At 43.3% G+C, this 26,894-nt stretch overlaps 2 long non-coding RNA genes across 2 annotated transcripts; both read right to left on the bottom strand.

Moving 5' to 3' along the window:
* Positions 1 to 495: 495 nt before the first annotated feature.
* LOC121169248 lies at positions 496 to 26,188 on the bottom strand. The gene is made up of 4 exons (XR_005885830.1): positions 26,050 to 26,188; positions 12,277 to 12,375; positions 11,752 to 11,860; positions 496 to 720 (listed from the first exon to the last, which is right to left on the bottom strand). It is a non-coding gene; the product is annotated as an uncharacterized LOC121169248 (long non-coding RNA).
* On the bottom strand, positions 14,586 to 21,190 carry LOC121169249. The gene is made up of 3 exons (XR_005885831.1): positions 21,168 to 21,190; positions 18,559 to 18,561; positions 14,586 to 14,738 (listed from the first exon to the last, which is right to left on the bottom strand). It is a non-coding gene; the product is annotated as an uncharacterized LOC121169249 (long non-coding RNA).
* Positions 26,189 to 26,894: the final 706 nt, after the last annotated feature.

The following is a 26,894-nucleotide window of genomic DNA, read 5'->3' as shown; positions in this document are numbered from 1 at the left end:
ATAAAAACTTATTTTTAGGGGCCAACCTTGCGAAATGGCAATTAAAGCCACCGCTGATGATGCCACCATCCCATACTAGCTGTTCAAATCTCAACTGTTCCACTTCTAATCTACCTCCCTGCTTCTGTGCCCGGGAAAACAGTGGAAAATGGCTCAAGTGCTTGTGTCCTCACACCCATGTGGGAGATCCAGTGGAAAGCACCAGCCCCTGACTTTGGTCTGCCCCAGTCCCAGCCATTACAACTATTTGGGGAATGAACCAGCAGATGAAAAATCTGTATCCTTTCTCTGTGTCTTCCTTTTTTTGAGTAACTCTAATTTTCAAATAAATAAATCTGTAAAAGATATATTTTTTAAAAGCTAGTAATAATTTTCTAATAATAATAAGAATATAGACTTTTACTTTCAACATTTAAGCTTTATAGGAAACATGTACATTATCACAGAATAGAAATGAGTTATTAAAATTTTTTGAGAATTTTTCTAAAAAACAAAAAAAATTAAGTAGAAAATTCAGGAAGCATAATTCAAACATTCAAAATCCTATATAATTTTCCCCTAGAAATACAAAATGGTTCATTATCAGGAAAACTATTAAATAAAACAAAATTGTGTGCTTGAATTTTCAGATATAAAATTCACTTACCTGAGTGAAAATACCTGTTCCTCGGTCCAGAGGGCCTTTTCAGATACGAATGTGAGAATTTATTCTTCCAAATCCTGAAAGCCAGATTAAGGGGTTGACCTAACAAACTGCCCAACCACAGTCCTCTACTTTGACAGGACAGTGAGTATATCTTAAAGTAACTTCTCTATTATACTCATTAGAAGCCTAAGTAAGGTTAAAGACACACTGGTGAATAACAGAGCTGACAATGCTAGGGATAAAAATAGTCATAAGGATCCCATCACTTGTAAGCCATGCAAGGGAAAGATTCGTGGTCAAAAGTCCCTCTCCAGGGTTGCACATAACATGGCCCATGAAAGTTATGTAAAAGGTATAAAAAAGTTCATGGGCAAAGTATATTAGGAAAAACCATGAATGGGTTTCAAAAGCTTTTGTATCTTTTAAGTCCTTTTCTCCATGAATTTCCTGAAGAAGCGCTCTATATCACTGTCCCAGCCATACATGTAAAACATGGATGAGAAGACTTTCCAGGCAGATTCAAGCATAGCTATGTTGCTATTGTATTACATGCCCTATAAATAAAATCATACTAATATTTTGTCTCGAGTCTTTCGGGACTGAAGTTCTTCAAGATGAATGTAAGAATCTTCAGAAAGTTCATGGAAATGCATATTGTCAAAAACTATGCATAGAGTTAAAAAAAATATTGTATCAAAATAAACTTACCATTCAATTCCTTTGTCCACGAACTTGCTGAAGTGCCCTCATGCTACAGGACAAGACTTAACATTGATAAAGCCCATGAGGCAAATTCAGTCATAGGCTGTTCTTATGTTCTTATAAATGAAATTTTCTCATAATACAATCCTTGCCCTTGGTTTCCATACTGCTTCTGGAAGCTTTTATGCTACAGCAGCAGAGATGAGCATAAACAACCTGGTAATTTACAGAAAAAGTTTGCCAGCCTCTGTCATAGGGTATTCTTTCATGTAACAGCAGAAAATCCAGACCTAACAAAATGAAGTAAACTTATATTCCTAAGACTTGACCAATTAATTACTCCTATAAAGCTAAGCAGTCAATACGGAACACTATTAGCATGACCTGTTTGTAAGACAGGAAAGAGTAAGCCATCAGAACAATGTCTACAAAAGCAATTACAACAAAATATACACGTGTGACCTCACAGTGGGTTGCTTATTAGGAAATGAGAACCTCCAAAATCAGGTCATGTCCAGGAATGTAAAGCTGCTAGTAACTCTACACAGCAACTTCAACAAGTTCATGGGAAGGCAGAATTAAAATCATCAGGGCCAGCACTGTGGGCTGAACTTACACCTGAAACATTAGCATTCCATATCATGAGTGCCAGTCTGGGTCCCAGCAGCTCTGTTCTAATGCACCAGGGAAGACAGGAGATGAATGACTGAATTGATGAGCACCTGCCACCCATGGGAGACACTTAGCCGGAGTTCCAGGCTCCAGGTTTTAGCAGCCCCACCTGTGCAACCATTTTGAGAGTGAACCAACAATAAATCTGTCTCCCTAAATCTCTGTCACTTTTTCAAATTAATAAAAATAATGATGAAAATAAGTTTAAACAAAAGAATGGAGAGTTCCAGGTTGCTGCCATCAGATTGGATTTTCTTTTCTTTTCTTTTCTTTTCCTTTCTTTTCTTTTTTCTTTTCTTTTCTCTCTCTCTCTCTCTCTCTCTCTCTCTCTCTCTTTCAAATAAATGTTGCAAAAGAGTGATGCATCAAGAATACAAACAGGGGGCCTGGGAGCGTGGCCTAGCAGCTAAAGTCCTCACCTTGAACGCGCCGGGATTCCATATGGGCGCCGGGTCTAATCCTGGCAACCCCACTTCCCATCCAGCTCCCTGCTTGTGGCCTGGGAAAGCAGTCGAGGAAGGCCCATAGCCTTGGGCCCCTGCACCCATGTGGGAGACCTGGAAGAGGCTCCTGGTTCCTGGCTTCGGATCAGCATAACATCGGCTGTTGTGCTTCAATTGGGCAGTGAATCATCGGACGGATGATCTTCCTCTCTGTCTCTCCTCTTCTCTTTATATCTGACTTTCCAATAAAAATAAATAAATATTAAAAAAAAAAAAGAATACAAACAGGGGCCCGGCGGCGTGGCCTAGCAGCTAAAGTCCTCGCCTTGAACGCCCGGGATCCCATATGGGTGGTGGTTCTAATCCCAGCACCCCACTTCCCATCCAGCTCCCTGCTTGCGACCTGGAAACGCAGTACAGGATGGCCCAAAACCTTGGGATCCTGCACTCGTGTGGGAGACACAGAACAGGCTCCTGACTCCTGGCTTCGGATCGGTGCAGCACCAGCCGTTGCTGTCACTTGGGGAGTGAACCATCAGACGGAAGATCTTCCTCTCTGTCTCTCCTCCTCTCTCTATATCTGAATAAACCTTAAATTTTAAAAAAAATAAGTAATAAAATAATAAAATAAATGAATCTTAAAAGAAAAAAGAATACAAATGGGCTGTGCATTTTGGCACTGCAGCTTGCGACACTGGCCTAACCTGTCAGAGTGCCTGGGATCTGACTGCAATTCCAACCCAGTTTCCTGTTAATACCCATCTCAAGAAAGCAGCAGATGATGGCAAGTATGTGGATTTCTGCCACCCTTCTAGGAGACTCAAATGAACTTTCTGCTATGCATATTCCCTTATCTCTGAGTAACATGGTAGGATGAAATAGGGATACCAATCTATTTCCCATCTATTACTTGCTTCTTGGGTCTAATCATTTTTTTAAAGCTTTATTTATTTATTTATTTATTTATTTATTTATTTATTTATTTATTTATTTATTTGAAAGGCTGAGTTACAGAGACACAGACAGAGCTGGTTTGTCTGCTGGTTTACTCCCACAAATGAGTGAAGAACTTCTTCTGTCTCTGACAAAGGTACAGGGCCCAGCAGTTGGGCCCACCTCCACTGTTTTCCCAGGTACATTAGCAGGGAGGTAGATCAGAAATGAAGCAACCAGGACTTGAACTAGGGATGATACAGGGTGTTCGCGTGACACACAGCACCTTACCCACAACACACAGGTGCTAGCCTAAGGTCTAGTTAACTTTTCTGCTGTTAATACATCATGAATCTTCAAAAAGTGGCTGGAAGATGTATATTAGGGAAAAACCATTTAACTGCAATACATTTTTGTACCAACATAAACCTAACTTTTAATTCCATTTCCCATGAGATTTCTCATATAAACAATCTAATGGTTTTGCTTCTGGAACAACAAAAGTCTCTGAATACAAAAGTAGAAAAAAAATTCGCTTAAAATTATTATTTATGTAACAGTTTTCAAAAGTTATAAGTACATGTATGGAAAAGAAAAAATAGAGGATAAAATAAGAAAAATATCATAACTGGGGCCAGTGTGATGACACAATTGGCTAATCCACCGCATGCAGTACAGCATGCCATATGGGTGCGCATTCAAGTGCCACCTGTTCTACGGCCCTTGCAGCACCCTGCATATAACCTGGAAAAGCAACATACAATAGTTCTTGGAGACCCTGCACCCACATGGGAAACAGAAAAAAAAAAAAAAAAACCCTAGCCCTAGCTTCAGATGGATACAGCTTCAACGGTTGCAGCAATTTGGAGAGTGAATCAGCAAATGCAACATCCTTCTGTCCTCTCTCTTTAGAAATCTACCTTTCAAATAAGAATAAATAAATCTTAAAAACGAAAAACAGCATAGGGCCCGGCAGCATGGCCTAGCGGCTAAAGTCCTCACCTTGAATGCCCAGGATCCCATATGGGCGCCGGGTCTAATCCCACCAGCTCCACTTCCCATCCAGCTCCCTGCTTGTGGCCTGGGAAAGCAGTCGAGGATGGCCCAAAGCTTTGGGACCCTGCACCCATGTGGGAGACCTTGAAGAGGCTCCTGGCTTCGGATCGGCATAGCATCGGCCGTCGCGCTCAATTGGGGAGTGAATCATCGGATGGATGATCTTCATCTCTGTCTCTCCTCCTCTCTGTATATCTGACTTTCCAATAAATAAATAAATCTTAAAAAAAAAAACAGCATAGCTGTAGGAATATTTTTATTCCTTAATACTACCTTCTGGTACATTCCTTAAATACTTATACAAATAACTTTTTCACAGGTGAAAAAACACAGGCGCCAGTTAGCTGGTGTAGCAAGCTAATCTTCGACCTGGGATGCCAGCTTCCCATACGCAGGCTGGTTCAAGTCCCGGTTGCTCAAATTCCCATTCCAGCTCCCTGCTAATGGCCTGGAACAGCAGCTGAGGATGGTTCAAGTCCTTGGGTCTCTACAACCACATGGGAGATTCAGAAGAAGCTCTTGGCTCCTAGCTTCAGACCAGCCCAACTCTGGCTGTTGCAGCCATTTGGGGAAAGAACCAGCAGATGGAAAATCTTTCATTCTCTGCTTCTGCCTCTCATTCTCTGCCTCTCAAATAAAAAAATACATCTTAAACATAGAGAAATTAGAAATAAGAAATATGTATGACAAAAGAGGGAGAGAGTAGTTATGGAAAAACAAAAGAGCAAGGGCTTAAATAGAGGATGGCTCATGGGTGTGGTAGCCTACTGGCTAAAGTCCTCACCTTGAACACCCCGGGATCCCATATGGGCACCAGTTCTAATCCCGGCAGCTCCACTTCCAATCCAGCTCCCTGCTTGTGGCCTGGGAAAGCAGTTGAGGCCAGCCCAAAGCCTTGGGACCCTGCATCCGTGTGGGAGACCCAGAAGAGGCTCCAGCTTTTGGGTAAAATGAATTTTAAAAAACAGAATGGCTCACTCAGAAAATCCTGTTCATAATTAAAAAACAAAACAAAACAAAACAAAAGACCCCACAAAATGTTTAAAACAAAAATCAAGAAAAGTGTTTCTTAACTAAATAAATCACTCTTATTAGAAATATCTCAGGGTCCGGCCTAGTAGCCTAGTGGCTAAACTCCTCGTCTTACACATGCTGGGATCCCCCACTTCCCATCTAGCTCCCTGCCTGTGGCCTGGGAAAGCAGTCGAGGACAGCCCAAAGCCTTGGGACCCGTACAACCGCATGGTAGACCCGGAAGAGGCTCCTGGTTCCTGGCTTTGGATTAGCCACTTAGGGAGTGAATCAGCGGATGGAAGATCTTTCACTCTGTCTTTTCTCCTCTCTGTATATCTGATTTTCCAATAAAAATCAAGAAATAAGCCTGAGAAATGTTTCAAAACAATAGTTGTTTTCTGCTTAGTTTTACTTTACAACAATTTGAAAATCAGAACAACACAAAGACAGAAAGTAGGAAGTCTTTCCATGCATTGGTTTACTCCCTAAATATCTACAATAGCCAAGAGTGTGCCAGGTTGAAGTCAGGAGCCCAAAACTCCATCAAGGCACCCCACATGAATTGCAAAGGCCCAGGCAACTGGACCATGTTTTGCAAGTTTCCTGGGCACAATAGCAGCAAGGTGGATTAGAAGAAGCAAAGTATCCAGTACACAAACCTGTACTCCAGCATACAATGAGGGTATCACAGTTGCCAGCTTAATCCACTATACTACAGATTTCTTTCTTCATCCCTAGTAAATGTCTCTAGTCACCCAGATTTCCAAAATCTGGTTTCGAAATGTTCTATCACAGATCTGAGTAAGAAATTAGGCCTCTTCGTAAGAAATTAGGCCTCTTCATATTACAGAGTGAAGGAGAAACAGGAAAAAGCTCTTCATCCTGCTGGTTCATTTCCCAAAGGCCACAATGGCCATTGCGCTTGTCCTGATCCTTGCCTTTAAAAAGCCTTTCTACACTTCACATCACAGAGGGAGTTCACTATGTCTTCCAGACTTTAAGATCCAACTTACAGGAATAAGGTCACCAAGATTTATCCTGACCACGATACACCTCCTCTAGAAATTCTACTTGTGACTATTTTCCCACCTAAATCTCACATTAAATTAAAAAAAAAAAAAAAAAACAGGATTCTTATTCTTCCCCGAAGCTTGGTCATCTCCAAATCATATTGGTTATTTTTAATATCAGGGGTTTTTTTAATATATTTTAAAGATTTATTACTCTGAAAGGCAGAGTATCAGAGATAAAGAAGTAAAGACAGAGGGAAATATTAGAGAGAAAAAAATCTTCCATCAGCTGCTTAACTTCACAAATGGCCACAACAGCCAGGGCTGCATGAGGCTGAAGCCAGGAGCCAGGAAGTCCACCCAGGTCTCATGTGGGTTGCAAAGACACAAGCATGTGGACCATCTTCAGCTTGTTTACCAGGTACAATGGCAGAGAGCTGGATAGTAACCCAGCAGTAGGGAAAAAAACCGCTACTCTGATATGAAATGCTAATAGCACAAACACCAAGTTTTCTTATGTTTTTGTTTTTGTTTTTGTTTATTTTTAGGGGGTCCAGTGCAATGGCTCAACTGGCTAATTCTCTACCTCCAAGTGCCAGATTCTATGTAGGCGCCAGTTTGTGTACCTGCTGCTTCACATCCCATCCGACTGTGACCTGGGAAAGAAGTAGATAATGGTCCAATGTCTTGAGACACAGGGAAATCCAGAAGAAATTCCTGGTTCCTGATTTCAGCTAGGTTAAGCTCTGGCCATTGCACCCATCTGTGGAGTGAACCAGCGATTGCAAGATCTTTCTGTCTCTTTCTCTATATAAGTCTAATTTTACAATCACAACTAGAAAAATATATTGATAATAAAAAAGGTTTATTTTCACTTGAAAGGCAGAGCTATAGAGATCTTCCACCCACCGATTCACTCCCTAAATGGCCACAGTGGTCAGGCTGGGTTAGCCTTGGCCAAGCTGAACCCAGATATCAGTAGATCCCTTCAGGTCTCCTAGTGGGTGGAGTTGCCCAAGTTCCTCTGTTTCTTTCCCAAGCAAATATGCAGAGAACTGGATCACAACTAGAGCAACCAGAACTCAAACCAGTACACACATGGAATGCTGGCATTGCAGGTGGCAGCTTTATCTGCTGTGTGTCAAATCAGTTTATTATATATACAAAAGCTTTTATTTATTTTTACTGGAAGAGCAGATTTAGAAAGAGGAGAAATGTAGGCCCCGGTCTCCCAAGGGTTAACACCACAGCTTAACTTCCTTCTCAAAGTGTAACAGGATGGGCAATGTTGGCCTGATGCATTCATTCAGCCCCCAGCTTGTCTGGCAAGTTCCCTCCTTCCTGCTTCCCCCCCTTTTTACATACCCTCGGGGGAGCTTAGGTGTTGCTTAAGCTTTAGGAAATGCCTGGAGGTGCCAAGCAGACTATAAAAGATGCAGCTTGACTTGAAATAAACCAGCATTCTCCTCACATGAATGACCCATTGTGTGTTGTGTGTTTTGTCTGTCTTATAACCCTAGTCCCTCCGCTGGGCTCGGCTCGGGGTGCGTGGTGACGCGGGCGTGGCCCACAGATAGAGACAGAAAGATTGTCCGTCTGCTGGTTCATTACCCATGTGGCTACAACATCTGGAGCTGATCCAAAGCCAGGAGTCAGGAACTAAGCTTCTTCCAAATCTCCCATGTGGGTGTAGGCTCCCAAGGCTTTCGGCCCTCTACTGTTTTTCCAAACCACAAGCAAGGAGTTAGATGGACAGTGGAGCAGCCTGGACATGAACTGGCAACCAAATGGGATCCTGGCACATGCAAGGTGAGGGCTCGAGCCACTGAGCCATTGCATCGGGGTCCTCATTAGTTTTTGGGGGGGGGAAAAAGCAGTTTTCTGAACAGTAGGACCTACTTGCTACATAAAATTATCACCTATCTTGAAAAAAGTAGAATATGTTAGTAAAGGAGGTTCGTAAAAAGGAACTTAGATAGAAAGTACCTTGGAGAGAAAGTGCAGGGGAAAGCAGCAAAAGCTGGCCCAAGTCCTTGGGGCCTGTCACCCATGTGGAAACCTCATAAAAGCTCCTGGCTCCTTGCACCTATTTGAGAAGTGAACTAAGAGAACTATCCATCTGTCTGTCTCTTTCTTTCTATTTCTCTCTCTCACACACACACACTTGCCTTTCAAAGAGTAAAATAAATCTTTTAAAAAGAAAAAAAAAAGCTATGACTTTGTTATTTTCAACAGCTGCGGAGAGGTGAAATGGGGAGGCAACAGTTAAGAGGTGCAACATTTCAATTATTCAAAATAATTAAATTCTAAATATCTATGATATTATACAGTGCCTGTAACTGACAACATGGTATTGTATAATTGAGAAAAGGGTAGAGATTGAGTATTCCTATCAAACAGAGTAACAATACTACTAACATATGAAAGAGTAATGGATGTGTACTTGACCTTGATGATATTTTTCCTGTATACAATTAGACTCAAACTTCTCAACATGTACACATTAAATATGTACAGCTTTTTATATGTCAAAAATCATACTTCAATAAAAAAGGTTTTTAAAAGTCAAAAAAAAAAAAAGCTATCCCTGAAAACAAGGAAAAAGTAAGGAAAACAAAGGAGAAATACCAGTATCTCATACACACAATGGCTGGTGTCTCAGCTGCTCCACGCAGATCCAGCCACTGGAAGAAAGAGGAATATTGTCCAACTGTTTGAACTCCTGCTAAACACATAGGAGATAAAAATGAAGCTCCTGGTTCCAGTCTAGGCAACCCTAGCCATTGCAGCCATCTGGGTCGTGAACTAGCAAACAGATGGTCAATGCATCTGTCTGTTTCTCAGCTCCAGCCATTGTGGCCACTTGGAGAGTGAACTGGAGGATAGAAGATCTTTCGCTTCTATGTTCTTCTATCTGCATTTCCAATAAAAAAAATCATCAATTCTTTTATTTTGTTTCTTTCCTTTTTTTTTGAAGGCAGATGTACAGAGGGGAAGAGAGAGGGGAAGATCTTCCGTGGCTGCAATGGCTGGAGCTGAGCCAATCTGAAGCCTGGAGCCAGGAGCTCTTCTGGGTCTCCCACACGGGTGCAGGGTCCCAAGGTGTTGGGCCGTCCATGACTGCCTTCCGAGACCACAAGCAGGGAGCTAGATGGAAGTTGAGCTGCCAGGATTAGAACTGACGCATGCAAGGCGAGAACTTTAATAACTACACTATTGTGCCAGGCCCACCAAATCTTTAAAAATAAAAAATAAATAAAAAGCTCCTGGGTCTTGGTTTTGGCCTGGCAATGTGGCCATGCAGGAAGTAAACAGGTGGTTGGAGAATTCACTCTGGTTCTCCCTTTCTCTCTGTAACTCTGCCCCTCAAAGAAATAAATCTTTATATAAACAAAAAACGAGGAAGGGTGAACATAAAGGAAAAAACAGGAAAAAAAGAAAAGAAAAATAGGAGGCGCAGGAGAGGCAGGTACTGTGATGTGATGTGATGAGTTAAGCCACCAACAGCAATGCATGCTCTCAGTCATTATCAGAGTGCCAGTTAGAATTCTGCCTGCTCCATTTCCAAGTCAGTTTTCAGTAATGGTGCCTGGGTAGGAGCAGATGATTCAAGTGCATGGCTGCCTACCACCCAAACAGGAGAACCACAGCGCCCTCTGAGCTCCTGGCTTCAGCCTGGTCCAGCTTTGGCTGCAGTGAGCATTTGGAGAGCAGACTGACAGGTGGAAGATCTCTCTTTCTGCTGCTCTACCTTTCAAATAGATGAAAACAAACTTTTTTGGGGGGTGGGGTAAAGAAGAGGGGCTGAGATGGAGCTACAGCCCTATGACACCAGCACTATGACCCTATGCACTTTGACACCGGCCTCCCATACAGGTACCAGTTTGTGTCCTGGCTGGAACACTTCCAATGCAGCTCCCTGCTTATGGTCTGGGAAAGAAAGAGGATGGTCCAAGTCCTTGGGAACCAGCACCTACATAGGAGATCTGGAGGAAGCTCCTGGTTCCTTGCTTTGGATTGGCTCAGCTCGGGCCATAGTGGCCATTTCGAGTGAACCAGCAGTGTAGAAGAGCTGTCTCTCCTCTCTATAAAAACTACCTTTTAGATTAAAATAAACAAATCTTTAAAATAAAGAAAGAAAACGAAAATAGAAAAACAAGACAGGAGGAAATAGTAGACTTACCCCAGTTAGGAACTAGCAAATTTGTTGTGATGGGGCAAGTGGTTTAACTGTAATCTTAAGACTCTGTGGACTGCAACTACTCATCTATACTATGGCACATTATATGTGGCACAGAAGCATGGCTATGTTCCAACAACTGTTGTTTATGAAAACAGTAAAATTTGCCACTTAGACTACTTGGAAAACGTTTCTGTTCGTATCAATAGTTTTTCTTATTCTCAGAAGGAAATATTGTAGTGAGTAGCAGGTTTTAAAAATACTAGTCTGTCACACAAGCTGTGGAAATGGCATCCCTCGGGCCCAGGTAGATAGTGTAGTGGTTAAATCCTTGCCTTACACGTGATGGGATCCCATATGGGTGGCAGTTCATGTCCTAGCAGCCCTGCTTCCCATCCAGCTCCCTGCTTCTGGTCTGGGAAAGCAGTCGAGGATGGCCCAAAGCCTTGGGACGCTGCACCCACGTGGGAGACCCAGAAGAGATTCCTGGCTTCTGGCTTCAGATTGGCACAGCTCCGACCATTGCAGCCACTTAGGGACTGAACCAGACAGAAGATCCTCCTCTCTGCCTCTCCTCCTCTCTCTATAATTGACTTTCCAATAAAAATAAATAAATCTTTAAAAACAGAAACGCCTCCCTAATATGAATGAGGGCAAAGTCAGCCTTTTTTAATCCCTTACTTACCTTAACCACTTGTGTTACCTTCATCATTCAAAGGTAAGCCTCTCTCCTGCTGCACTATCTCTCCCATGAAGTTACCCTTCACAATCCAGCCTGCTCAGAAAAGGAAAATGATCATTTGCATCATCTGTGACTTTCCCCACACTCAGCTTGAGAAGCAATGGCAGATATTAAAAGAGAGAATGGGAAGAAGAGAGAAAACATCAGCTGTTGTTTAACCCAATCACTTTTAAAGCGAGTTCTTATATTATAATGGGGGAAAATTCCAACAAAACATTCATGATATATTACACATTTATAAGTTATTTATGTCTGTCCAATTATCTGGCCTAGAAGTGCCATATCATATTTGCTTTTCCCTTCCTCTTCTCTACCACCAACTAAAGAACTCACTCAAACCATTGAGAACTTACCAAAGCGTCTTGAGTATTTCCAAAAGTCATTCACAGCAACAATGAGTCATCCTGGCTCTCCAGGGAACTCCATGAGGAATAGATCTTCTTGCTGTTCTTGACCAGAAATCTGCATGTATCAAAAGCATCCCAGATGATTTCTTGCATTGTAAAATTTGACACCATGAAAATTTCTACCATCAGGCAAACACAATTCCAGAAACCATGAAAAAGATCTTTCAATGAAAAATAAAATAGATTTCTATCTCCCATGGTCTCTTTAGATTAGGGAGCTTTAATTAGGGAGAAGTCACAGTATTGCATTAGATGAAATTCACTTTCTGTATCAACCAGCTATCACCAAGATTTCTAACTTTCTCATCCATAAAAATGGGAGGAGAAAGAGCAAGATTATACTGTAATCTGCATATTTTAAGACCTGTTTTCTCATCATAATGGGGAAAATATCAGGTAAGTGTCAAGTGCCTATTAAGACCACCTGTCCTATGCCACCCCTCTGGCTGTGCAAGTCCACTATCTACTTACCAAGAGTCCCCAAAGATTTGACAACCTTTCAATTCTCTCATAAATTCTCTCAATATACCTCTTCACCATGGCATGGTATCTGATTGCATCTGGAGTTGCCTGCAGAATTGGACAAAGACCAACTGTTAAAATGGACCAGTCACAGCTTGAAATATAGCTGTGATCTATCTTAGTTGAGTATTAAGCCAGTCATACCACAGACCTGATTTTGCACTTGCTTAGTTCAGATTAGCATCACAATTTGTGCTTCATCTGGCATCATTTATTCCAAAGCCTATAATTAATGCTTTTAAAGGATTCTTACTCTGATTTTTAAGGGGCTATCATGGTACATAGGTACCCAGTGACTACACCAACGTATTTGAACTCAAATGTAACTCTGGGCTCTAGACTATGTCCTATCATTTACAATCTCAACTCCCACGAATACTTGCCTTACCATTGGTGAAGAGGAGCTCAACATTATCTGTTGCCACATCTAGCTGTCTGGGCTATCAAACTGATCCTAAAAGACTAGGCTAGCCAGTGATTAATTTTCTACCTCCATGATTCAGTCAATAGGGGAGCAGGCCTCTGAGATGCAAAACCACAAAGACAAGCCAAAGACACCCAAGGATCCTTTCTTTGCAAAGAAGTCTCTGTTACTAGCTGTTCACCATGAAATCTGGCAGTTGAGCAATGGCCCAAAGCCCAGATTATCAACTGTTACTATTAGATGTTGGCTAGGATTCCTGCAGGTTCACTCTCACCTCAAATCCCAAGAATTATGGGATAGATTCCCAGTCTCATGTTTAGCTGTTGAACTTACCACCAGCAGAAAAGGATCTGTCCTCTAATCTACTAATGACCATGAGTCCTAGGTAGTTGTCCTACTTAGGTGGTGCGATGGGGGAGGCGGGAGGGCACGCTGGTGCTGCTTAGCTCGGGAGATAAGACAAGGAGGAGCCTTGTTAGCTTTGATACATCTCTTTTTTGAAGCAACTATAGCCCTGAAGCTGCCATTCACCAAAGCAAGATCTGCACACCCAGAAGCGGTGGCTGCCATCAGCAGTTATTGTGGCTTCTTAAAATCCAGAGTAGAGGCTGGCCTTGTGGCACAGCAAGCAAAATTACCACCAGTATCACAGGGATCACACATGGGCATTTGTCCAAGTCCCAACTACTCCACTTCAGATGCAGCTATCTGCCAATGTGCCTGGGAAAGTGGCAGAAGATAGCCTGACAAGCCTGCATCCATATGGGATACTGGCACTTGCAGGCAGATGATTAGCCAACTGAGCCCTCGTGCCAGTCCCTGAAATAATAAATATTAAAAATGAGATGAAGTAAGACCCTGAGGAACAAGGTTGCAAAAGGAATGTGTAGAGGAAGTAATTCGGAAACAAATATTAAATATAAATCCTGATCCACAAAATGCATGCATTAAAGATCTAAGAATAAGAGGGCTAACTGGAACCTCTCATACAGTAGTCAGGAAAAATAATGTGACCCAATGGATTGGGCCACAGCTTGGGATGCCCATGTCCCTGACTGACTCCTCTGCTTATAAACCAACTTTACTGCTAACATATCCTGGGAGACAGTAAACTTTTTTTTTTTTAGATTTTTATTTTTATTGGAAAGTCAGATACACAAAGAGGAGGGGAGAAAGAGAGGAAGATCTTCCATCAGATCATTCACTCCCCAAGTGGCCACAATGGCTGGAGCAGAGCTGATCCGAAGCCAGAAGCCAGGAGCTTCTTCAAGGTCTCCCACATGGGTGCAGGGTCCCAAGGCTTTGGGCCGTCCTCAACTGCTTTCCCAGACCAGAAGCAGGGAACTAGATCGGAAGCAGGGCTGCTGGGATTAGAACCGGCGCCCATATGGGATCCTGGGTGCGTTCAAGACTTTAACCACTAGGCCACGGCACCAGGCCCGAGAGACAGTAATCTTTACCTCTCCTTTCCCTTAGCCAATGTAGAAAACCCAACGGAAGCTCCTGGATTCAGCCTGGCACAGCTCTGGCCATTGTAACCATTAGAGAAGTGAACCAGAGGATAGGGGGTTTCTCTGCCTCTACCGATTCTCTTCCTAACTCAGGCTTTCAAGAATCTTTAAAAAAATCTATTTATAAAAATTCTAAGGAGTTATGCTAATACTGAATATTATCTCATTGGCATTTCAATGACACTGATGCTTAAAGAGGGGTCCCAGCGCGGTGGCCTAGTGGCTAACTCCTAACCTTGCACACACTTGGATAACATATGGGTGTTGGTTTGTGTCCTGGCTGCTCCACTTCCCATCCAGCTCCCTGCCTGTGGCCTGGGAAGCAGTCGAGAATGGGCCAAGGCCTTGGGACCCAGTACCCACCTGGGAGACACAGAAAAAGCTACTACTGGCTCCTCACTTCAATTCAGTTCAGCTCTACCCATGGCAGCCACTTGGGGAGTGAACCAGCAGATGGAAGATCTTTGTCTCCCCTTCTTGGGCCTGGTGCGGTGGCCTAGCAGCTAAAGTCCTCGCCTTGCACACCCGGGATCCCATATGGGCACTGGTTCTAATCCCGGCAGCCCTGCTTCCCATCCAGCTCCCTTCTTGTGGCCTGGGAAAGCAGTCGAGGACGGCTCAAAGTCTTGGGACCCTGCACCCATGCGGGAGACCCAGAAGAGCTCCTGGCTCCTGGCTTCAGATTCACGTAGCACCAGCCATTGCAGTCACTTGGGGAGTGAATCATCAGACAGAAGATCTTCCTCTCTGTCTCTCCTCCTCTCTGTATATGTGACTTTGTAATAAAAATAAATCTTAAATAAATCTTAAAAAGAAAGAACCAAGCAGAATCAACTCAGAAAGCCACAGTAGTGAATGAAATGCACTGCAGTATATGCACTGTACCTTGACTTCCCTCCACTATTTCCAATAAATAGTGAGCGGCAGCCTCTTTTGTTCCAAGACAAAATGGCTTCTTTTTCTGGCGACCCCTCATTCTTGGGCAGATCTATTTATTTACGGTTAGGCTGACACGCTGTTCATGCCAAGGTGGAAAATACTTTCAAGTATCAGAAGAAGTTAGTTTCCAACACCATACACAGCCAAGATCAAAATGAATAATGACAGAAGTATTTTTTTTAAAGATTTATTTTTATTATTTTTTCATAGGAAAGGCGGATATACAGAGAGGAGAGACAGAGAGGAAGATCTTCCGTCCGATGATTCACTCCCCAAGTGAGCGCAACGGGCCGATACTATGCCGGTCCGAAGCCAGGAGCCTCTTCCGGGTCTCCCATGCGGGTGCAGGTTCCCAAAGCTTTGGGCCGTCCTCGACTGCTTTCCCAGGCCACAAGCAGGGAGCTGGAAGGGAAGCGGGGCTGCCGGGGATTAGAACTGGCGCCCATATGGGATCCCGGGCGTGCAAGGCGAGGACCTTAACCACTGTGCCACTGCGCCGGGCCCAACAGAAGTATTTTTAAAACAAACTCGTAAGTTAAGGTGCTATAACAAAAACAGTAACATATTTTTGTAATTACATAATCAATGTGGATGGCACATAATTTGACACTGTACAATTTTGTCTACTCTTCTGCATGCATGTTTGAAAACTTTTGTAAAGAAATACTGGAAAAATTCAGCAAGTAGCCTGAAAAATGAAGCTATAAGGCTTTTACCTCCATCTTACCCCTGGAACAGAATGATGCCTACCCGGTGTTCCCTCCATTTTGGTTCTCTAGATGTAGCTTTCTTCTATTTGACTTGGAGACCTCTAATTTTCCAATGAAGCAATATGGATCAACATGAATTTTTAAGTAGGTCACCAAGAAAGTACACAAAAGGCAGGGAAGGTGATAGAGGACAGGGCTCCCTGTCTGCCCAAGTCTGAACAAAAGAATATTTCAGAAACCTTCCATTTTCACTTAAAAATAACCATTAGGACTTTATCTAGCATAGCTTTCATTTCTGTTTAATCCCAAATTATTTTCTTATTTCCATATTCTCATTGCAAACAGTTTTGTAAGAATGAAGGGGCCAGGCCAGGCGCAGTAGTCTAGCACCTAAGTCCTCACCTTGCATGAGCCAGGATCCCATATGGGCGCCGGTTCTAATCCCTGCAGCTCCACTTCCCATCCAGTTCTCTGCTTGTGGCCTGGGAGAGCAGTCAAGGCCGGCCCAAAGCTTTGGGACCCTGTATCTGCATGGGAGACCTGAGAGAGGCTCCTGGCTCCTGGCTTCACATCAGCTCAGCTCCAACTGTGGCTGCTTGGGGAGTGAATCAATGGACGGAGTATCTTTGTCTCTCTGTCCCTCCTCTTCCTCTCTGTATATCCGATTTTCCAATAATAAAAATAAATAAATCTTAAAGAAAAGGGGAGCAACAGCGTGGACCCAAACAGGCCTCACTAGGTGGGACACAAAGATTAGTTACGCCTCACTGGGGTATTGGGGATTTCTCTGCACACCCATCCTAAATTTAAAAAAAAAAATGTCTTGTACCTAAACTGATGACTGTATGGAATCAGGTTGAATACAAACCAAAATTGAAATGTCTATGAAGAAGTCACAGGATGTAGTTAAGAAACCGCATCTTCCCCATCAACATACTATTAATCAATGTCATGTCAATTGATGCCATGAGGTTGTAAATGGCTGTTGAGGGCATGTGGGGCCTTTAATCGTTTGGGATGAAGCTTAGCTGGACTTACCTTCAGACCAGAGATGGTCTCACCAAGAAATCGCTGAACCCACTAAGATAATAAGTCACTAGACTTTATGCTTGGTAAATATTTCCAATGGAAGAACCACAACTGAATTTGAACTGTGGTAATGCAACAAGGTGGAGAAATCCACCATGGGGAGAGGGTTCGGGGAGGGGTGGGGGAAATCCTAGTGCCCATAACACTGTGTCACATAATGCAGTACAATTAATAAAATTAAAAAAAAAAAAAAAAAGAAAAGGGGGGCAAGAAGAAAAGGCACCAAGCTGTTCTATGTCCAGCGCTTCATATCAGGCTATAACAAAGGAATTTCTGCAGCTGGAAGCCAAAACTTGACATTGAAAGACATGGACAACGGACTACATATCCCTACAGGAGGCCTTATTATCCTCTATTTTAAATTCTACTAGGCCCATCTGAAAACAGGAAAAACACTGGTCATAACAAAAAGGAAGTACAAAAAGCATGTACAGAAGTGTCTGGTACGCTAAAGAGATGGGATGCGAAAGGGTAATTGTAACGGGGACCAGAAACCATCACGCCTGGGTATCGGCCAAGAACAAGAGCAGCAGGCCATGGCACCTCTAATAGAGGAGTTAGGTTCCTGCGTTAGCACCTCTCACCCAGGTCCCCCCTTAAAGAAGTGTCAGCAGCCACAGCATCTGTAAATACCAAGGACCAAAATACAAACACACACACACACACACACACAGACACACACGGACACAATTGTGAAGAAATAGCAGGTTTCTGAGCATACAAGATTTGAAGAAACAGTTGACAGTCCAGAGCCTGTGGAGATCACTCTAGCAGGCACACAATAAATGCTTGTTGATGAGTCATTCATTTATTCATCCAATAAACATTTATTGAGGCCTACTAATGTGCCAAGCTGGGCTCTGGAAATGAAGACATATCACTGCCCTCAGGAGCTTACAGTCTGATTAAAAAAAAAAAAAAAGAGACAGAGAGAGAGACAGAGACATATACACAGACAATTACAATACAATCTGGTAAGTGCTATAACACTTATCAGGTTGTATTATAATGGCCGATGTAAATTTCTTTCCTGGGGCTGCTGCTCCAAGTGCTGCTGGGTTGGCTATAAGGTCCAGAGAGGGGAGAAGTGGTAGACAATGAAAGTTAAATGCTTTGAGGTATTTCAGGCATCTAGGTGCTCCCTGATCATAAATGCCTTTGGAAACTAGACAATGGGATGATGTATTTTAAGCACGGGCTTGCTGAAGACAGGCACAGGTATTTAACAACGTGCTTTTCAAAAACGTGCTCCTTCAAAAACCTGCTTTTCCTTTTTGTTTGTGCACCTCTCTGCCTCTGCAAGCTTCACTACCTTCATACGCTTGGGCCTGGTTTAATACCTGTAGCTGACAAAATCCTGAAAAACACAAACTTAAAATTCCTGACATTAACCCAGTGTGACTGTACAACCAAAGCAATTAAGAAACAGCTCACCTGGCACCTGTAAATCATAAACAACACTTGCTTTTCATTGGTAAAACAATAATTTGGATCTTGTGAAATGCAAAAGGATGATATGTCAATCACAAAATAAGCTAGAAAGGTTTAATAAGTGGACCTGCTTCAACAGCCTATTGGCTAAATACTCCCCTTGCGTCTGCCTGGATCCCATATGGGCACAGATTTGGTTTGTGTCCAGACTGCTCCACTTCCCTTCCAGCTCCCTGCTTGTGGCCTGGGAAAGCAGTTGCGGATGGCCCAAAGCCTTGGGAACCTGCACCTACATGGGAGACACGGAAGAGGCTCCGGGCTCCTGGATTTAGATTGGCGCAGCACCAGCCGTTGTGGCCACTTGGGGAGTGAATCATAGAATGGAAGATCTCTTTCTGTCTCTCCTCTCTGTCTGCCTTTCCAATTAAAAAAAACAATCTTCTAAAAAAAAAAAACCTGCACATAAATACAAAACAGGGGCTCATGTGGTGGCATAGCTGCCTGCAAGCTCTGGCATCCCACATGGGTGCCAGGCTGCTTGGCTTCCAATCCAGCTCCTGCTCATGACCTGGGAAAGCAGTGGAGGATGGCCTGGTGGGACCCCAGGCTCCAGCATCCATGTGGGTATGCTGGGAAAAAACCTCCTGGTGCCAGCTTCAGATCAGCTCAGCTCTGGCTATTGCAGCCACTTGGAGTGAGGAAGACCTCTCTCTCTCTCTCTGTAAAATCTGCCTTTCAAATAATAAATAAATCTTGGGCCCAGTGGAGTGGCCTAGAAGCTAAAGTCCTCACCTTGCATACCCAGGATCCTATATGGGTGCTGGTTCTAGTCCCGGCAGCTCCACTTCCCATCCAGCTCTCTGCTTGTGGCCTGGGAAAGCAGTGGAGGATGGCCCCAGGGCATTGGGACCCTGCACCCATGTGGGAGACCCAGAAGAAGTTCCTGGTTCTTGGCTTCGGTTTGGTACAGCACTGGCCATTATGGTCACTTGAGGAGTGAATCAACAAACAGAAGATCTTCCTCTCTGTCTCTCCTCCTCTCTGTATATCTGACTTTGTAACAAAAATAAATAAATCTTTAAAAATGCAAAGTGGAGCCTGACATGATGATTAACTAGTGAATCCTCCCCTTGCAAGCATCCGCATCCCATATGGGCACCAGTTTGTGTTCTGACTGCTCTACTTCCCATCTAACTCCTTGTTATTGGCCTAGGAAAGCAGTAGAGGATGGGTTTGGGACCCTGCACCCGTGTGGGAGACCAGGTGCATGCTCCTGGCTCCTGGCTTCTGATCAGCTCATCTCCAGCTGTTGCAGCCATTTGGGGAGTAAACCAGTAGAAGATCTTTCTTTGTCTGTCTTCTTTCTAAATCTGATCTAATAAAAATAAATAAATCTTTTAAAAATAAAGAGGTAACACTCTACCCATGCCCTTTTCAAAATTGGGTAAGTGGCAGTAAGTGATTTGAGGCAAAATTACTATACTTACTTGGTTCAGGGTTTTTTATTTTAACATTTGCTTACTTATTTGAAAAACCAAAGATCTTCCATCTCCTGGCTCACTCCCCACATGGTCACAATGCTCATAGCTCAGCAAGCTGAAGCCAGGAACCTATAACCCATTCAGGTCTCTCACATAAGATGGCAGGGGCCCATGCATTTAGGCACTCATCTGCTGCCTTTCCATAGGCACTAGGATAATGAAATGCACTGGAAACATATAAATGCTGGCCTCTAATTCAGACAATTTTATACAAAGGTAGGCTGGAATATTTCTCTGTTTTATATCAGTCTTAGCAAGATCCAGATTTTTGTTCTTTTTTTTTATTTTTCATGATACAGTTGCTTAGTAAGGCCGAGATTTTTATGGCTCTTTTTGTCTCTGCATTGGCAAACTGCGTTGTTGGCATCAGTAAATGGCAGTTACACCAAGATACCTGTTAGTTGGTTTCCAATGTTTCTATGAAGTCAGTATTTTAAAAAAACCCAATATATTTATTTATGCATATATTTAGTTAGTTTTTATTTGAAAGACACAGATAAAAAGAGATCTCCTAAGTGGGTGCAGGGGCTTGGATGGCAAGTAGAACAACTAAGATTCAAACTGGTATTCATTTTGGATGGTAACATCACAGATATTAGCTTAGCCCTCTATGGAGCCCCAGGGAGCAGTATTTTTTTAGTTCATCATATTTTCCTTTGAAGTCATTATACTGGTTTTGCTATACTATTCCATTCCTACCAACTGTCAGTTCACACAAGATGCCTTCTCCAGGCGTTATGCTTTGATTTTATTGCCATTTCCCATCCACAAAGCACGCAACATTACCTATAAAGTGTGCCTTTCCCTATTGGCCATGGCCTTCTCTCAGATCACTTGTTGATATTTAAATATACTCAATCTCTGAATGGATGAAGAGGGAGATTACTGTTTTGTTTCTTATCTAAGTTGAATGATTATGCATAACAAAATATTTTCAGCAGCTCTCACAAGTGCACTCTTTTCAGATAAAAAGAGGGACAAGCATTGCGCACGTTAAGCTTCCGTGTACGATGCCCACAGTCCATATAAAAGGAGCATTCCGGACCTGGTGCGGTGCGTTCCGGACCTGGGTTCCCATATGGACACCAGTTCATACCCTGGCTGTTCTACTTCCCTTCCAGCTCCCTGACTGTGGCCTGGGAAAGCAGTAGAGGACAGTCCAAAGCCTTGGGACCCTGCATGCAATATCATTCACTCTGTATATCTGGCTTTCTAATAAAAATAAATCTTTAAAAAAAAAAAAAAAGCAGTGCAAGTCCAAACCACTCTGCCTTCCCATGCAGCAGATGAAGAAGGTCCAGAGTGCTTAGGCAGCAGCAGAGAATGCCCCTGTCACCCATGGGGGAGACAACTGGAGTTGCTGACTTCTAGCTTCAGTCTGCCCGAACCTTGGCTACTGCAAGCATTTGGAGAGTGAATGAGAAGATGGGAGGTGGATTGATCAGTATCTCTCTTTTTCTCTCTGCCATACTTTCTTTTAAATACCTGGAAAAAAAAAACTTCAAAAAAATGGCTATTTAAAGGATAGGTCAGTGTTATCTTGAAATGGCTACAAAGAAATTGACATACATCCCACATAGCAACTGTGTTTAGAATCAAACATTTTTTTTTTTTCTGAATTGCTATCAACATACACCAGGAGTGGGGCTGGCATCATTGTTCAGGAGGTTAAGCTACAGCCTGTGACAACTGGTATGCTATATGGAAAATCCACATCAAGTCTTGTGATCTAGCTCCCTGTTAATGCACCTGGAAAAGCAGTGGAAAATGAATAGCCCAAGCACACTTGGGGCCCTGCCACCTACACGGGAAGCCCAGCCTCAGCCATCACAGCCATTTGTGGAGTAAACTAGTAGATGAAAGATCTTTCTCTCTTACACCATCTAACTCTGCCTTTCAAATAAATCAATCTTCAGGGAAAAAAAATGGGGTGGTGTGGTAGCCTAATGGCTAAACCCTCTCTTTACATGCATTAGGATCCTATATGGGCGCAGGTTCGTGTAACCATCAGCCCCACTTCCCTTCTACCTCCCTGCTTGTATCCTGGGAAAGCAGTAAAGGATGGTCCAAGGCCTTGGGACCCCGTACCCACGTGGGAATCCAGGAGGAAACTCTTGGCTCTGGGCTTTGGATCAGCTCAGCTCAGGCTGTTGTGGCCACTTGGGGAGTAAACCAGCAGACAGAAGATCTTCCTCTCTGTCTCTCTTCTCTGTGTACCTGACTCTCCAATAAAAAAATAAATAAATCTTAAAAAAAAAAAAGGAAAGAAAAGCTATACCAGAAGTGTTATCTGCAACAAATGGCATTGCAACTTACAAATAAAACACATTCACGCACATACCCAATAATTCACAAAAGAACTAGTAATATCTGAAAGCCAGGCCTCACCAAATCAGCGAAATGTCTCATAAACTAAGGATATTGTTTTATGTGTGAAGTCAGCAAAAACAGAAAACATTTTCAATACCTAAATGACTGCGTGGGAAAAGAATAGACATTATGTTTTGGAAAGCTATTATGGCAACTCTTTATAACGTTCAACTCTTCTGACAGTTCTGGAACTCTGTAAGGAAATAATCCAAAAACAGATTAATAAATAAAAACTGAAGACATTCATCAGATAATTTTAAAATTATTTTTTATTATTTCTTTATGATACAGTTCCATAGGCTCTGGGAGTTCCCATCCCCCTTCCCAAGTCCCCTTCACACCCGTTGATCTCCCCCCTCTAGTATTACAATGGGTAGTCCTTCATTATTAGTCAGTCCATTATTCCGCTATTGAAGTGTTTCCCAACACTGAAGGCATGGAGAATGTCAGAGAGTCCAGCATCCTACTGTCAGGATATATTCATCATATAATTCAAAACAACACAGTGCCATGAAAGCATGAAACGACAATTGCAAAAAACTGTTTAATGTGGAAATATGTCTATTACGTTAAACATGAAATGCAATGTAAAATAGTACATATATGATCAGCTTTATAGAAAATGTGGGTAGAATGAAAAGAAATGAACAAATTCATTAACTCTATCTCTGGTTGGTGAAATTATGGATAATTTTCCCCCCACATTTGGTGGTTATCCTCAAAACTACAATGAATATTTGTTTAGCTGATTTCTAAGCTGAAGGAGCTATTCAAATGTAAAAAGAAAAAGAAACAGATCATGTGGTTCATGATTTCAAAACCCTACTAACAAAAAATTGAAAACAAAAACTAAAAAGGCAAACAATATCATAGGGTAGGCATTTACAGCATATTACAAAAGTCTGAAGGATACTCTTATACTCTTATTTACGAAACTCATTCAAACAGGTATTACCAATATTGAACACTAAACTTAGAACTCCAAAACATAAATCAGTATGAACTACCATCACATGAAAACAAAACGGCCGAGAAACATATGAAGGAAAAAGGATCCAAGCTCACTAGTATCTGTGAGATGAAAAATCAAAAGAATATTGGCTTTTATCTATAAAAGTACAACCAAAAAACACTATAGAGTGCTTGTGTAAAACTTGACAATTTTTTTACGTAGGAAGAAATTTGGCAATACATAGTAAGTGTAAAAAATGTTCATAACCTTTGATGCCAATAAAGGTATCCTAACCAAATAAGAAGCACTTGTATTTTGTTTTTCATGTTTTATTCCGAAGGGGGGAAAAAAAGCAATATTTTCTTTACCCTGACACTGGACCAATACACCAAAATAGTAACATTTAAAGAAAAATCTTTACTGCAGCAAATGGCTGGTTGCCTCAAAGCATCACACCAGATAACAAAACAAGCAGGGTGTGTCCAGTCTGCTGCGGTCGGCCATTTTGGACCCTCTGCAGAACAAAACACACAGGACATGAGTAGATAAGGTTAGCCACCCTGCCAGACTCTAAATGAACAATTCCCTCTCTAGCTCTCTATCTCTAGTGCTAGGCACTGAGACAAAACCAGGAAGACAGGTCTCTTTTCTTAAGTGGTTTAAATAACAAACACAACTCCAAAAGGATGGGTTAAGCGTGGTGTTTTAAAAGCACAGGATTCTGGAACTATACTACCTGGATACAAAAATTCCATCTCAGCCACTGTAATGCCTTGGGCAAATTACTTAACCTACATGCCTCAAATTCTTTTATTTGTGAAAAATAAATAAAGTACTTCTGCTTCATAGGTTCTCGAGAAGTACTAAGTTAAAACATACACAAAAGGCCAGTACCTGGTACACAGTTAAATATACCTAGGCCCGGACAAGGGACCGAGCCCGCCTGAGATCACAGCTAGGGCTACTGTGCAAAACTTATCTTCATTTCTTCAAGCCTACACCCTTTCTGTTACATACGAATTCCTCAGTGACAAATTAGAAGTTTTGGTGATTAATATCAGATCCTCACTGGCAGCCCTCAGATAAAAAAAAAAGAAAGAAAGAAAACAAAAATTCCAATTTTGCTCTGCAAATAAGCTGTGCTGAAAGTTCTACAGAAGAAAAATAAATTGAGGCGGGGTGTAAGCCCGTCTGTAATCCCCTTAAGTTATTTATCCAAATTTTAAATTAAAAAAGCATGAAAAGCACTTGGAAATACAGCCAAACCCTCATTCCGGTGTTCTCAAGGGAAGACAATCTACAGCTTTCAGCCAACCCAGCAGTGGTTTCTCACACTGCAATCACTGTGTGCTGCTATTCTGACGGTATCAAAGTACGCAGAGCCAAGTAAGCACAACGGCCCCAAATCAGCAAGCTAGATAACGGGGAAACCTCTGACCGTGCGCTACCCAAACGTGGCCAGCCTCCCAAGTGCTGACACTTCACGCATCTCCTACACACAGCCAGCTGCCCCAAGCTTTACCCAGTCATTGCCACGGCGTTTTTAAAACCTGCTTTATCGATAGGCCGGAGAGAAACTCAATTCTGGGTTAGGGTCTAGTCGATTTTGCCAAAAGCCGAGGACTAATCCAATTCAGGCTAAACCTTTCACTTCACTAATAAAGGCCGATCTGTTTCTCGGCAGACCCTCCTATCCCCCAGACGGTCAAGCCGCTTACCTAACCCCTCGCCATTTTGCGACCTTTATTACGCGTACGCTACGCGCCTCCCCCTGCCCCAAGTCGTTTCATATGAAATACGTATGTGCGCCCCTCTCTCCCTAGTGCAGAAGCCGTCACCATGTTGTCTCAAATACGCATGCGCGCCCTCACTCGCCCTCGAGCACTGCGCGCCGACAGCCGGCAAATCTGCTGTAAGTACGCATGCGTCCCTTTGCTTTTTAGCCCCTCCCCCCGCAGCCTCGCGCTCGCCTCTTCCCCTCCCTCCCCCCCCCCCCCGCCCGCCCCAGCCACGGAGCCCCCTCCCCTCGTTCCAGGCCTTCTCGAAAATAGTGGAGCGCCGCAGCTCGGGACCCTACTTCCACCATCCAGCCTCTCAAACACCGCAAGCACTGCGCCTGTCCCTCATTCCCGCCCATCTCGCTACCAGCTCCACAGTTTTTAAATACGTATGTATTTCTCTCTGTATGCATATTTGCCTGACATATGCACGTGTCTTCTCACCACAGTAGTATCCCAGTGCCCAAGTACGGCCATTACCAGCCTTCCCCAATTTGGGTAGATATGATAAACTAGAAAAGTTGACTACGCGAAAGAAAGCGTTGCAGGTTATCAGAGTATAACCCAAAACTACATGGAATTTGCGTGGCTGCCAGGGAAGGGATACAAGATCATTTGATGCATGTAGTAAGACAGCTAACCTGAACAAGGCAAAAACAAGCAAACAAAAACTCCAAAATGAACCGAATCCTAAATCCTTGCCCTTTAAATACACCTGTTACTAATGAGGACCCTCGCATTTTTTTAGACAGCGAACGAACGTTATGAAAAATGCCGGTGCTAAGGTATTTCAACCCTGGTTACAGGAATCTGCACCCTTTTCAGAATAGGCATTGCTCAACAATCCGGTTGGAGGGCTAAGGCTCTTACTAGCCCCCATTTTTTCCCTCCGGGGACCCAAGAGATTGCACAAATTAAAGAGCTCTCAGGCCCGAATTCCCTCCATATTACAATCTTCCCATAACTTGCCCGTTTACCTCCTGGCTGAATCGAATGTCGCAGTCGTAGCAGGAAGTCCTATAGCCAGCCGTCCCAAGCTAGGGTAAAGTCATAAGCGGGACTGAGCGAGGGGTGCGAGTGAGGCAGCAGCAAGCCATGCCTCCAGCCGCAGGACTGAGGCCGGAGAGGGACAGCCTCTCCCGAGGCGCTGCAGTAAGCCTCCCGCGCATGCGCTGCCCGCTGCCATCCCCCAACCCCCCTCCTCTCCCGCTGCGCTCGTGCCCGCTGGCTCGCTCGCGCTCTCTCTAGCTCGCGCGCTCTCTAACTCTCCAACGATAGGTCTTTCCCTCTCACACGCACGCACGCTCGCGCACACACACACACACACACACACACACACACACTTCCGTCTCCACCGCCAAACACACACACACACACTCCCGTCTTCACCGCCAAACACACACACACACACACACACACTCTCTCTCTCTCATACTCACACTCCTGTCTCCACCGCCATCCCCTCCGGGCTTTGGGAGCCTAATCTTTGTCACACAACCAGAGATTTTCATTCATTTTCCAAGGCTCAGGTCCCTAGCCCACCCTGCATTCCGCTTGCCTTTCCTCTTGGACATACAGACCTCCGGACCTCCCATACCTACTATCGCTCTAGCCTTCTTTCGTTAATCCCACTCCCATCCGTCCTAGACTCCCCTTCCGTGGCTGGCAGTCTTCGCCCCCCCTGTCGTCCTTAGTGGCAACCCTTAAAATTCCCGGATTTCTCTGCCCTTCTGCAGCCCAATTAATCATTACTCTTCTCCGATGCCTGATGTTACAAATTGTGAAATAATAAATCATGTTTTTTAAAATTGAGAGTCATATG

This window comes from Ochotona curzoniae, unplaced genomic scaffold, assembly GCF_017591425.1.
Source record: "Ochotona curzoniae isolate NIBS_2020 unplaced genomic scaffold, NIBS_Ocur_1.0 scaffold_1852, whole genome shotgun sequence".
In the NCBI taxonomy this organism is placed as follows: Eukaryota; Metazoa; Chordata; class Mammalia; order Lagomorpha; family Ochotonidae; genus Ochotona; species Ochotona curzoniae.
This window is presented reverse-complemented; position numbering and strand designations above follow the sequence as displayed.